This window comes from Lucilia cuprina, chromosome 6, assembly GCF_022045245.1.
Source record: "Lucilia cuprina isolate Lc7/37 chromosome 6, ASM2204524v1, whole genome shotgun sequence".
Classification (NCBI taxonomy): domain Eukaryota; kingdom Metazoa; phylum Arthropoda; class Insecta; order Diptera; family Calliphoridae; genus Lucilia; species Lucilia cuprina.
This window is the reverse complement of record NC_060954.1, coordinates 34,281,529-34,294,684: the sequence shown is the minus strand read 5'-3', so window position 1 is coordinate 34,294,684 and position 13,156 is coordinate 34,281,529. Positions and strand designations below refer to the sequence as shown.

The 13,156-nt window shown below is 29.5% G+C and overlaps 1 protein-coding gene across 8 annotated transcripts in view; it reads right to left on the bottom strand.

Annotated features, from left to right (window-relative positions):
• The window catches only part of LOC111686473 (putative uncharacterized protein DDB_G0277255), a 252,866-nt gene extending 239,988 nt beyond the window's left edge, over positions 1–12,878 (bottom strand). For 4 of the 8 annotated variants that reach the window (XM_046955038.1, XM_046955045.1, XM_046955040.1 and 1 more), the window contains exon 1: positions 11,336–11,696. The gene's annotated coding sequence lies outside the window, so the exon portion shown is untranslated. Of the gene's footprint in view, positions 1–11,335; positions 11,697–12,537 lie in introns of those variants that run through there. The other 4 variants (XM_046955042.1, XM_046955041.1, XM_046955044.1 and 1 more) reach the window with 2 other exon arrangements.
• Between the last annotated feature and the right edge of the window lie 278 nt (positions 12,879–13,156).

The window sequence follows — 13,156 nt, the reverse complement described above, 5'->3', positions numbered from 1 at the left end:
ATAGAAGAATTATCTTATTTTATATTCATGCTTAATTTCCTCCGCACAATTTTACATCACTGATTTTGGTTATTGAAAATCGATAACATAAGAGACGTTATGCCCACTATAGCGCCTATTTTCCCCGTAAAATTATATATAATTATACAGGTTCCCAGATATATGTATGGTTTTTAGTATTTAATAAGAGATGCCACGCCCACTGATTTCTAACTAAAGCCTTTATAGTTTCCCAAATAGAATTTTAGTATTTGATTAATATGGGAGATGCCACGCCCCATATATTCTTTCGTATATATGGATGTAAAATTTTATCGGAAAAAATTGGAAGACTATAGTTGTTATAATTTCCTAAATATACAAATTCTATTATTGGACTAGTATGCGAAATGCCACGCCCGTTAATGCTAGTCCGCCTATATTTTCCTAAAAATATTTATATTAATGCCAAACAAAATTTTAAGAAGTTTTTCATATAAACAAATTTGAATGCGAATTTTATTAAAGGGCGTGGCATCTTGTCCTTTTAAATAGGCAAAATAAAATGATGCTTTTATTTCCTTCCAGAATATATTAGGATCGTGAACATTCCGCGAAAATCGGTGCATCCGTTTAGCTATTTAAAGACTATAATCGAAAATAGAATCACATATTTTGGTTCATAATTTTTGTACAAAATATCCGACTTTGGAAAGAAAAAGTGAACTGTTACACATTGGCGAATATTATCGTGTATACATGCATAGTGGAGGGTTCGGACTACAGTACAGTGTTGTACTTTTTTGTACTCTGGTTAGTAATTTACTACATTCTAATCGTTTTGTTGGCGGATCCCTTTCTGCAATATATATCCAAATAGTCAATCTCAAAACAATACCTAAAGAAGTCGTAGCATTCGATTACGACCGATTTCCTATTACTCAAAATCTGAAACCAAGGAGTTTTAGTGTTAACTAAGATTGTATCATGCTAAGCTCTAGGTTTACAACATTAACTTCTAGGGTTCTATTAATCGACTTTCAACTTTTTATCGATAAAAGTTTCGATAGAAAGTCGTCCTAACAAAAGGTTGTAAGAGGTTGTAAGAAAAAATTCAATTAATGGTTTTGTAGATAAAAATCGAAATAAGTAAATAAAAAAAGCGAAAATTATTGTTTTGTCCTTACAAGATCAAATGATCGATTTTTTTTGGAGAATATTCGAAAAAGATAAATTAGTCGAACAAAATGGGAAAAGGTGATAATTAGATATTTAAAAACAACGAAAATTTTACAATTTAAAAATAGTAAAAAGTCGTAAAAAATTTCATTTATAGAAGAATATCCATTTTTATCGGTATTTGAATAATCAGATAGATATGTAATATAGAATTATAAAATATGTAAGTAACACTTAAAATATTTAATTAATTCAAAAATAGGGCAAAATAATCAAATGGTTAATTAAATATGTGTGAAATTTTTACTTTAGACCTTTTAAAAAAACTCTAATAAAACTTTATTTGTTTAATAAAATAAACATCAACAATCAATATTCAAACATTCATTCATATGTATGAATAAATTTATTAACTAAATAAAACTAGTAAATTTAACACCATCTCAATATTTTCCCCCGAAACGAAAAAAAAACAAGTTTCGTTGTTAAGTCTTTCGTTTCAAATGTAGATGATGGTGGTACCAAAACTTAAAAACCAAACGAATTAACAGTCAATAACCGCATTAATAAAACAAATATTTTGAAAACCAACAAATACCACAGCAAGAAAAAATAAACTACAAAATAAATTAATCCAAATTAGAAATACAACAATAATAAAACCAAAAAAAAAAACTGAATAAAAAGGAGAATGTAACATGCGCTACAAGTCACATGAAATACAAACGATTTGAAATTAAAACATCAAAACTATAAATGCAAGATATTAAATTAATATTACTGATATTTTAAACAACAACAACAATTGAACAATTATTACAAATATTTTTAAAAGTATTAATATGAAAAAAATTAAGCCATTGAAACCAACTAGAAATAAGCTACGTTAAAAAAAGTATAAAAAAAATTAAAAAAACTAACAAATTATTTGCATATTCAATAAAATGATAAGCAATTAAAAACGTATAAAAAAAATTAAAAAAAGTGAAATTGCCACTTGATCTCCAATTAAAACAAATTTGAATTGAGCAGAGCCAAGCAAAGCTTAAATAGAAATAAACTACAAACGAAAGAAATTCACGTTTGTTAAACATTCAAACGTGCTTAAATATATAATGACAATTAAAACGGTCAAATCTCAAACATTTAAATATTTATGAACAAGTTGTTTTTGTACACACACACATACATATGTATGTATTATTGTTTATGTTTCGTTGAAATCAATTCGCTTCTGGTATTGAAATTTACGATCACTGAATTTACACGTCACCATCACTTAGCATGAAGTAGTTTGATGTTTGTTCAACTACAATTTCTATCAGCCATTTAATAGAGAGTTATCCAGTTGTTAATGACCGATTTGTAGTTGTAACGTTACAAAAAAAAAAAAAATAAATAATTAAATTAACAGTGAATTTACATACAATTTTTTATTTTGAAATTGATTTAAACAGCTTCGGTTAATTATTTTCCGTATTTTACACCACAAAGTGGATTAGAAGTAAAAATTTATTGTGAATTATCACAAAAAAAATTTGGGTTCATCTGCAATAGCTCGCCTTCGTAAGTTGAATGTTGAGTTGATCACTTTGGACATAATATACTTTTTACCAAAGTCTATTTTAAAGAATATTATTAGTGAGAAGGGTATACATAAGTTTGTAATTTCTATAATATAATTTTCCGACCCTATAAAGTATATATATTCTAGATCCTTATAGATAGCTGATTCGATTTAGCCATTTCCGTCTGTCTGACTGCGTGTCTGTAGAGAGTTTTTTTTTCCACGTGACCACCTGCCTTGACGGCCTTATCTCACGGTGGTCTTTTTCTTCCACTGGGTAGACTTGAGAAAATGAAGAACTCAGGTGGCAATTTTTGTACATTGGTTCTGACCGGTCCATGCACAAGTACTTTGCTGGAGTACTCGAGCTATCTAATCTCTTGACCAATTTATGCCCTCTGTTGATTCGGCAACAGTACCTAGAGACGTAACCGGTAAACCGAAGTACGATCATCAATAAGCCGTGGACATTGTTCTTACTCACAGGGACACACAGTGGTAATTCTGATATGAACAGAGTAAACTCTGAACATATCTGGACAAGGAAGGAAAATTCAATAATATCAAATGTATGTGATACCTTTCATCTATCATCATTTAACCCAGCATACATCTCATTTATACGACACATTCATAAGAGAAAAACATACGACACATTCATTAGGTAGACGTGTGGGGAAAGGCCCGCCGAACCTCACATTCATCCCGTACCATATACAATTAATACCAACTCATTTTCAACGCTTAGTCCTACAGTCACATCTCTGTGGGGTATCTATTGTTTTCGGCACCGAACTTATCCCGAAATATTGACTATTATCATGCATCTGTCTTTTAACCGTCACTTACTCTCCCCGCGAGGTTAGGTTTAAACCACGGCCACCACGTGGATCCCAAAGGAAGCTCAACCAACTGACCAGACAGGACATAGTGCTGCGGGCAACTGGCCACCCGTAGTACCAGATTATGCGGTGTTCTGGTCTGACTTCTGGCAATCTATGCAAGGACTAAACCAAGCAGTAGACTGTAACCAATTTTTCAGTCCCGGTCAGACTGAAGGTATTGGCCACCTCTTTATACCCCGGGATTGCAATAACACCAAAGCGGAGGTCTCGCCAATGTAACATGCCCCCGGAGAGATGTCTGCGTGTCTGTTGAAATCAGTTTTCAGAAGACCCCAGATATCTGCAAGATCCGAATTTTCAATTATTCTTTTAGACATGCTTTCGGGAAGATCGCTATTTATAATCAGCAAAACCCATCCATAAATAACGGAGATATGAGCAAAAATTCGAGACAACCTCTGATTTCATCAAAAATTTTTTATTCATGCTCAGACAGAAATTGCAAAAAACAAAAACAAAATACATAATCATACGGTAAATTTTAATATTGTACTCATGTTTTTAAAATAAGGATGCAAATACCGAAATCCCGATCCCGAAAATCCCGACTATAATTTCTTACTTATTTCTATTTAGAAAGTATCTATTTAGCCAGTTGAGGAAATTAAGAAATTCTAAAAGTTTTTGTTTAGAAATTGTAATTAATTAAATTGATTCAATTTAAAAACTTCTTTTGTTAACTAAATTTCAACAAACTTAAACATTTTCTTTACAAACATGATGATTTGAAGACTTTCACTGTCATATATAAAAAAATTAAATTCATATAATCCCGAAAAATCCTGGGATTCCGAAATATCCCGGGATATTTCGGAATTTTCAAAATCTCGAGTCCCGATTGGCATCCTTATTTTAAAACAAGGCAGAGCGAGAGCAGCAGACCAAGAGTAGCAGAGCGAGATCAGCACTATTGTGTTTTTATTGGCTAAAAACATGAAATTAAGTATGTGGAGTCAGGCTTATGCCACAAAAGGGAACTTTTTGGTACTTTTTCGTTCGACACAGCCGAATATTACACTTATTTAGTTTAAGAGATACGAAGTTACCGAATTTACCCATTTTTAGCTTCTACATATTATGGATCAGATTCACATACATATATTAAAAATTAACAAAAATTAAATGAAACTATTGTAACACAACATCGAGAACTAGTAGACATTTGCATGTACTTTTATCAAAAAAAGTTTCTAAACTCGGCGAAGGCTTGTACTTATAGCAACTGATGTGGAAACCTTTATTGGACGCAAAATGTTGTGAGTAAAACAGAGAAATAAACAAAAAGTGATTTGTTCGCGGGTAAGTATTTGTCCCCAATGTCTTCACCGTGTTAAAATAATTATGCAAGAAAATTATAGCATTTTAAATCCTTACTTTTCAATGTAAGTTTTTGCTGGGTCGCAATTCAATAATAAATTTTATAATCTTAACAGAAAAACAATACAACCGCCAGCCCCCAACAAAAACCAAAAAAATAATACAGAAAAAAGGAAAGAAAGTCACAAACAAAATGACAGACGATTACTTAATCTATTTTGCAGTTTGTTAAACAAAATGATTTAACATTTAGCGTAAATTATCGTACGAGTATTTATCTTTAAATCACATTAATTAAATATTTATTTATTTCGTTAAAATGCTTTATGGAACTCGGTGGCAGCAGCAAAATGGAAATGAAAACAAAATACGGGGCGAATGTAAATGTGATTTTAAATAATTGTCGTGCATTTTTGTTTGAAGCGTTTTTGTTGTTTTTTTATATTTTTTTCTCATTAATTTTGTATGTTCAACATCTGCATAATTTGTGCAAATATTAATAAATTATTATTTGAATTAACGGTATTTTATTTTGTGTTTTTTATATTTATAACTATTGGTAATTTTGTTATACAAATATCGGCAATAATTGTCTGTATATATACATTAACCCATTGTGAAAATCTATGGAATATTGTTTTATGAACATATTAAGTGAAATAGAAACTATTTGAGATTCCTTTAAATTAATAAAGCTTATGCCTTGAATTCCTAGAAATTATGTCCTAAAACTGATTTTGCGGACATCTGAAGATAATGCAATATTTTTTATTTACCATAGAGGGGAATATAAAGAAGCGTACAACAGGCCCGTATAGGGGCCTATGTGTATTTCTTTGGATTTGATGTAGTATACATCCTCCTGTCAATCTAACTTAATCATTATCGATCACAATTATACTCTATCAGTACACAAAGGAAGAAAATCGGTAGAAGAGCACCAAACTTAATACAAACTGTTGTGAGAAATGTGAGACTCCTAGGTTTGTTAACGTTTAGACAACGGATGTGTATAAAATAGAAATAAAACCAAGTTATAAACAACCACTGATGTAATTTTGACAAGGCATTGTTGTCATTGAACAACGCATTACGCTTTCAGTCAAATTTTTTTTAAAAGATTAATAATGATTTTAAAACTTTGTGTAATTTTGTTGTTAGTTTGACAACTATCCGTACATACTCTGACAATGAATGTTATTGAAAAGTTTTAAACACATTGGCGTCAATTTCAGTATCAAGCGTAAATAATTTAAAAATGTATTTATTAAAGTAAAAATTATAACTCCTATTATAAGTTTTATTAATTATTTAATGACCCATATTTGCAAAACATGGGTTAATTGGCATGTCAAAATATCCCAGGAAAAACTTACATTGAAAAGTAATGTGTTAAAAAGCTAATAAAACTTTATTTCACTACTTCTTCTACGCTCGCTTACAAATAGGGAATTAAAGAAGTAATTTTGCTTACAAAGAAGTAGTTAAGTAAGTTGTTTTGTTTTTAATAATAAAAAGAAGCCAGTGATAATACGAATCGGGGACTACAGTTTGTTGGTTTCTATTTTATAAAATACAATTCTTAACACGCACTTAAATAAAATTTGCAAGCAAAATGACGAAGAAGAAAATAAAGTACTTCTATATCAAATTGAGAGAAAGTGATTACTAGAGTACTTCAAACTGCAAGTATATAGTCTTTAAAAAGTAAGTGGTTATGGAAGTACAACCCATTATCGAGTTTTTACTGGGATGTATTTGAATTGTATTTTTCTTCTCCTGATACCTGACTATTTTAACAAGTGTTTAACGAGTATCAGTTTTTTTCCTCTAAAATAAAATTGAAAGTGTTTACAAGATTTTTTTACCAAAAAAAAAATAATAATAATGTACAACTACAATTTTATAAGACTAGACAGAAAACAAAATGCTCGTACAAACTTAATTAAAATTTTTTGGCAATTTTTGTTTAAGTTTTATTGGCCAAATAAATTGTTCATCTATAGATTTAATAGAGAAAGGAAATTGTTGGCAATAATCGTGTTTTTTAATGTTTAAACATCTTCCTATTAATATTTTGTGAAATATGCTCATGTGAAATATTAAATGACCTTACTTAGGTTTCATAACTGATTAATTGCTTAAATTTAGTAACAAAAAAATTTGAAATTTTCTAATTAACCTCAATTTCTTAATGTCAATTCTTTGCAATAAATTATTAGATGTTATACTTTTAATAATATTTGGATTTAATAATATTTGTTAGAAATTTTTTAAATTTACAGTATTTGATTTTTTGTTAACAATAAATAAAGTCCCAATTATGATAATCGTTCTTGTATGTTACAAAATTAAAATTTTAATATAATTTATTAGTTTGAATCAGACTTATATGCATACATACATCAGCCTTATTAATATTAAGTACATATATCTGGACATACATACATATGTTTCAGCTACAATATTTGTTCTTATTTCTGTATTTTTATATCCACCATCAAAAAAGATGGGGGTATATTGATTTTGTCATTCCGTTTGTAACACATCGAAATATTGGTCATAGACCCACAAAAGTATATATATTTTGGGTCCTCATTAAATTCTAAGACGATCTAGCCATGTCTGTCCGTACGTCCGTCCGTCTGTCTGTCAGCCTGTTCAAAGCACGATAGAGTCCGAATGGAAAGTGCTATAGGGTTGATATTTTCACATAAATATTTTATATAGGTAAGGTTTGTTTGGTATTAAAAATGGGCAATATCGGTCCACATTTTTGGAAAGCCCCAATACAAGTGGAACCTCGAAAAGCAGTTTTAACAGTCATAACTTGTTTAAAAATATGAATATAGCGATGAAATTGGACATAAAGATGTTTCATATGATCCGAAATCACAATGCAAAATTTTATGAGGATCGGTCCATAATTAACCTTTTCCCCTATATAAGGTCCTCTTCAGAAAATTACTTTTACGCTCATTCCCGGCTTAAAAATACTAGTATATAGATGAAATTCGACATTAGTAAGTTTCATACGAGTCAAAATCTATCTTAAAAATTTTATGAGGATCGATCCATGATTGACCCCCCATATAAGATCCCCTTCGGCAAATGGGGATGCAACGCTCATTAATGACATAAATATACGAGTGTAGCTAATTCGACACAAATAAATTGAATACGAACTAAATTCTGTCTGCCAAATTTTATGAGGATCGACATATAATTGACCCTACCCCTCTATATAAGGTTCCCTTCAGAAAATTGCTGTAACACTTATAACTGGCCTAAAAATACAAGTATATAGATGAAATTCGATATAACGAAGTTTCATTCGAGTTAAACGACATTTGATGGTGGGTATATAAGATTCGGCATAGCCGAATATAACATTCTTACTAGTTTTTTTTTTTTTGTCAAATTCAAAACAGAAATGACCTATATAATTAAAATTCATTTGCATATTTAATTAACAAACTATAATTTGGCATATTTTAACAAATATATAAATTTAAAACATATTGAGAATTAACATTAATATATATTTAAGAATTTTTAAAGTTTCCCAAACCCTTAAATATTGTTATAAATTTAAAAAATGTATTAATATTTATTAGACCTACTCACGAAAAACAGTTTATGAGTAACCCTGCTCAGCTACAAATCTTAAGAAATTTCAATATTTTTAATACTTATTGTTATTTCAAAATTAATTATTAACACAACATAATATACATTGTATATATACAAATCTTAGGTTACTGACTGACTGACTTATTCATAATCATAAAGCCTAAACGGTTGAAGCTAAAAAGCTGAAATTTTGACAGGATTGGTCTCCCACCAAATAGATCCACTAAGACGGGATTTTTGGAAATTCGAATGTTTAGGGAATGAAAAAAGGGTAAACTTTATATATCCTGTGCTAGATAAGATACAAAAGTAGTTTGAAGCTTATTGTCGTTCATGGTACTTTTTTCAAATTCGGCCCCTTTAGGGAATAAACGGGTAAAAATGGTATAATTGTATACACCCCATGTGTACATTCAAAAAATATTTTGACTCCTTCATAACTTAAAGAAAAAATTAAAACATAAATTTAAAACTTTTTGGATATTTGGACGTTTAAGAGGTGAAAATTTTGCCTATTTTTTGGTACTTTTTTTACATAGCATTGTTTAGGTTTATTAACTTATACACATATTCCAAAAGATTGCAACTACGCTGTTGCAATCTTTTGGAATATAATTTTTATTTCATTAATGGGAAGGAAAAAAGTTCTTCAAAAGGCATTTTTTAAAATATTTATAGTATTTAACCCAGAAATATGTAATTAAGTGTGTAGAGAACAGATTAAGTGATAACCCATAAAAGGGGACGTTTTAACTTTTTCGTTCTTCTAAAGGAATTTTTTTGAATTTTCTATAAAATTTAACCTATAAATATGTAATTAAGTATGTATAGACCGGAGTAAATTCGAAATTCGTGGGGAGGGTATTATACGTTTGTGCTGATGTTTGTAACATACAAAAATATTGGTCCAATACCCACCTTAAAGTATACCGATCGATTCAGAATCATTTTTTGAGTCGATTAAGACATGTCCGACCGTCCATCCGTCCATCCGTCCATCCGTCCGTCTGTCCGGCTGGCTCGCTGTCCATATAAACCTTGTGCGCAAGGTACAGGCCGCAATTTTCAAGATAATTTGATGAAATTTGGACCAAGCATGTTTTTTGGCACAAGGACGAAGCCTATTGAAAATGGTTGAAATCGGTCCATTATTTCACCTAGCCCCCATACAACCGTACCTCCCGATTTGAACTTTTTATGCTATAATTACGTCAAATATTCTGCTATCTCTTTAAAAATTCGCAAAAATAAGTTTTATATAAGTATAAATGATACTGCAGATTTTCGTAAGGATCGGCCTATATTTGACCCTAGCCCCCATACAAACCCCCCTTCAAAAATGACTTAAACGTCTAAAATTGACTTGTAACCATTTGTATCGCAATGAAACTCAAAAAAACTAACTGTTATTTAGAAATATATCCTTTTCCCAAATTTACCGAGGATCGGCCCATATTTGACATATATAAAGCCTCATTTAGAAATTTTAGTTTTTTTTATCAATAAATGGCTTAAATATTTTGGAATTATGGTAATATTCAACATAAAAGTTTCTTTACAAAAAATAAAAATTTTATAAAAGTAAAAATTGTAAAAATATACTCATGGTGTAGGGTATCATATGGTCGGCCATGCCCGACTATACTTTCCTACTTGTTTTCTTCTTAAAGAAGAATCAAAAGATCATAAAATCAAACTAAGGGACTGCATAGATTTGCAATATTTTTTTTAAAAATTACCTTTTGATATTACAGATATATATTCATTTACAATAATAAGGTTTATTTTATTCCATTACAGTGAGGTTAGCGAAGCAAAGTGTGCTTTAATTCCCAAAGTGTTTATATAAGTGTTGCTATATTTATGTATAAAATCAAAATTTACTAGTTATATATACTTTCTGGGAAATAAAGTCTAACAATACAGGTTTGAAATTAATTTCTTTCTTACTTTATACTAGAGATGGTAAATTAGTGTAGTCATTAGTTTTTCCAATAAACTCTTCAATTTAGTCAATGGACTTAGTGGGCGTGGCATCTGTATATCTTTAAAAATATAACAGATATATGAAACGTTAAGGGGAAAATGGACAAACTAACAATAGTGGGCGTGGTAACTATAATATAGATAAAATTCTAATTCTACATCTGGGATGCTATAAAAGTTACCAAATTTTGTTTGAGTATATTCCTATGAATATTAATATTTAGAAGATGGAAGTAGGTGTGGCATATCCCATATGAATTAGATATTAAAATTCGTTTATTTGATAAATTGTAATATCAACAGTTAGCACATTTTGTTCTAACAAGTAACTTTAATACGTTTTAAAATCGGGATGACATATTAATTTTTAAAGTCAATCATATACAAACAAAGTTTCGACTTTTTTAACATTTTGTAGCACTGTGTTATTTAAGAATAAAATCTAACCATTAAATACCTCTTTGATTGTTTATTTACTCAGGTGCTGTTCTATATAGGTTTTATCATTACGTCTGTGGCACATCGAAATATTGGGTGTATTATTGGTTTATAAGGCGATATAGCCAGGTCCAAACTCTGTAGGAATATGGCTAGCTTGGTACAGCTTGAAAATTGGAAAAAATCTAATACTTGCCTAATATAAGGTCCAATTCAGAGTGCTAAGTGCTTTTAGCACTCATCGAATAATATAAATGAGGCTATAACATTATTATTGACTTTAATAAAGATTTGTGTACTTTTCCTTACAAATAATCAAATGAAAACTTACCTTTTTAAAATCGAACTGAATCTACTTCTCACACACGTTCTGTTGATTCCATAAAATGCACCACACTTTTTAAATGCAAAATATTTTGACAAAATTTCTACTAGACAATGATGAAGCACATAATATAAATAAACATAAATTATTTTCTTTTTTTGTAGCCAATAAATAAAATTCTTTAAAAGAAATTTCTTTAAAATCGAAAAGAAATTCTTTAAAATTTTATAGAACTTTTAGGTTTTAAGCATAAATTAACTGAACAATGCTTATTTATTAATAAAGAAATAATATTAATAAATTATGCAAATCAAATGAAGTGAAACCAAACAAAATAAAAATCCAAATTCACTTTCGAAACAGAACTTAACAAAAACACAACAAAATCAAAAAATGAACACAATTCAAAAATTATTTTTTTATAAATAAAGGTTTAAAGAATATAATTGCACAAATTCTTTAAAAATAGTTTTTTTTAAATTGTTGTTGTAAAAAATTAGTTTGTTTTTTTTTTTTGCTTTGTATAAGTTGTCAAATAAGTTGTAATTTTTGTTTTCAACTCTTTTTTTGCAATTTATTTTTGTAAGTAATTATTTAAACACATTAGCAGCGTTATAGCGGCAGCATTAGTCGCTGGCAGTGCTTAAAGGCAACAACGGCAACAATGTGTATTTGTTAAAAACAACAAAAAAAATTGTCATGTGCATCCGTAAGATACATTTCACAAGACACAAGGTTTCGGTCGTTGTTTATAAATGCAGTCAGTCACTTGAAGAAATGAGGGTATTGTTTTACTTTTTTTCTTTCGTTGTTGTTGTTTCTTCTTTCGAGTTTCAAGTTATTTTTTATTAAAGCTTCACTTTTTAGTTGTTGTTGTTGTTTAAGTAGTAATTTTTTATGTTTTTCTTTTTTTTATAAATTTTACTTGCAACAGCAGCAGTTTTCAAGGCTGTTGATTGTTTGTTATTATTTTTTAAATATTTTTTTTAAACAAACAATTTTTTCCTCTAAACAGAACAAAAACAAATTACTTAAAATTTCACTTAAATCAACAATTTGTTTGTAGTTGAGGTTTATCTTTAAAATCAAATCATGTGAAATTTCAAATTCTATGTATTTTTTTAAAAAATACAAAATTTTCAAGTTTTTTTAAGGTGAAAATAAAACAAGTTTTTTTTTAATTTTTATAATAAAAAACTTTTTATTACTTATTTATATTAACTAATATATATATTTTTAACTATAACAAAACTTTGTTGTTTGTTATTAATTAAATGTGGAAAGAAATTACACACGCGCACGCAAAACCAAATTAACTGAAATACACCTTCCGTAGTCGTTTGCAAAAGCTCAACTGATTTGTTGTTTGTCTAGTCTATAGAGTCAGTCGTCACAATCAAGCTGGGCCAAAAAAGCGAAAAAGCAAAACACAAAAAAAAGAAAAAACAGAATAATTCAACAACTAAGAAACAATCCAACCAACCAACCATCCATCCAACTAACTGGTTTTACGGCTTCAACAAAATTCGCATCTGTTTTCTATGGTGTTTTATTTAATGTTCCCCAAACGTACTAGTCTCGTACTAACTGGCTTACTGTTGGACTGGTGCTGCTGCTGTTAGTGGTGTTGGTGGTGTTGCGCTTTTGCTCTGCTGCTTGTATTCTACTCATAGTATTTGTAACATCTCCCTCCTCAGACAGTTTACAGCCAACATTGATTGTTTGCTTCTTTGGCTCTCAATGTTTGAAAAACTACTCGTAGCACAAAATAATGTTTGTTTGTTGGCCATATTTTTCGTTCGTTTGTTCTCTGTTGTTTGCTGCTTT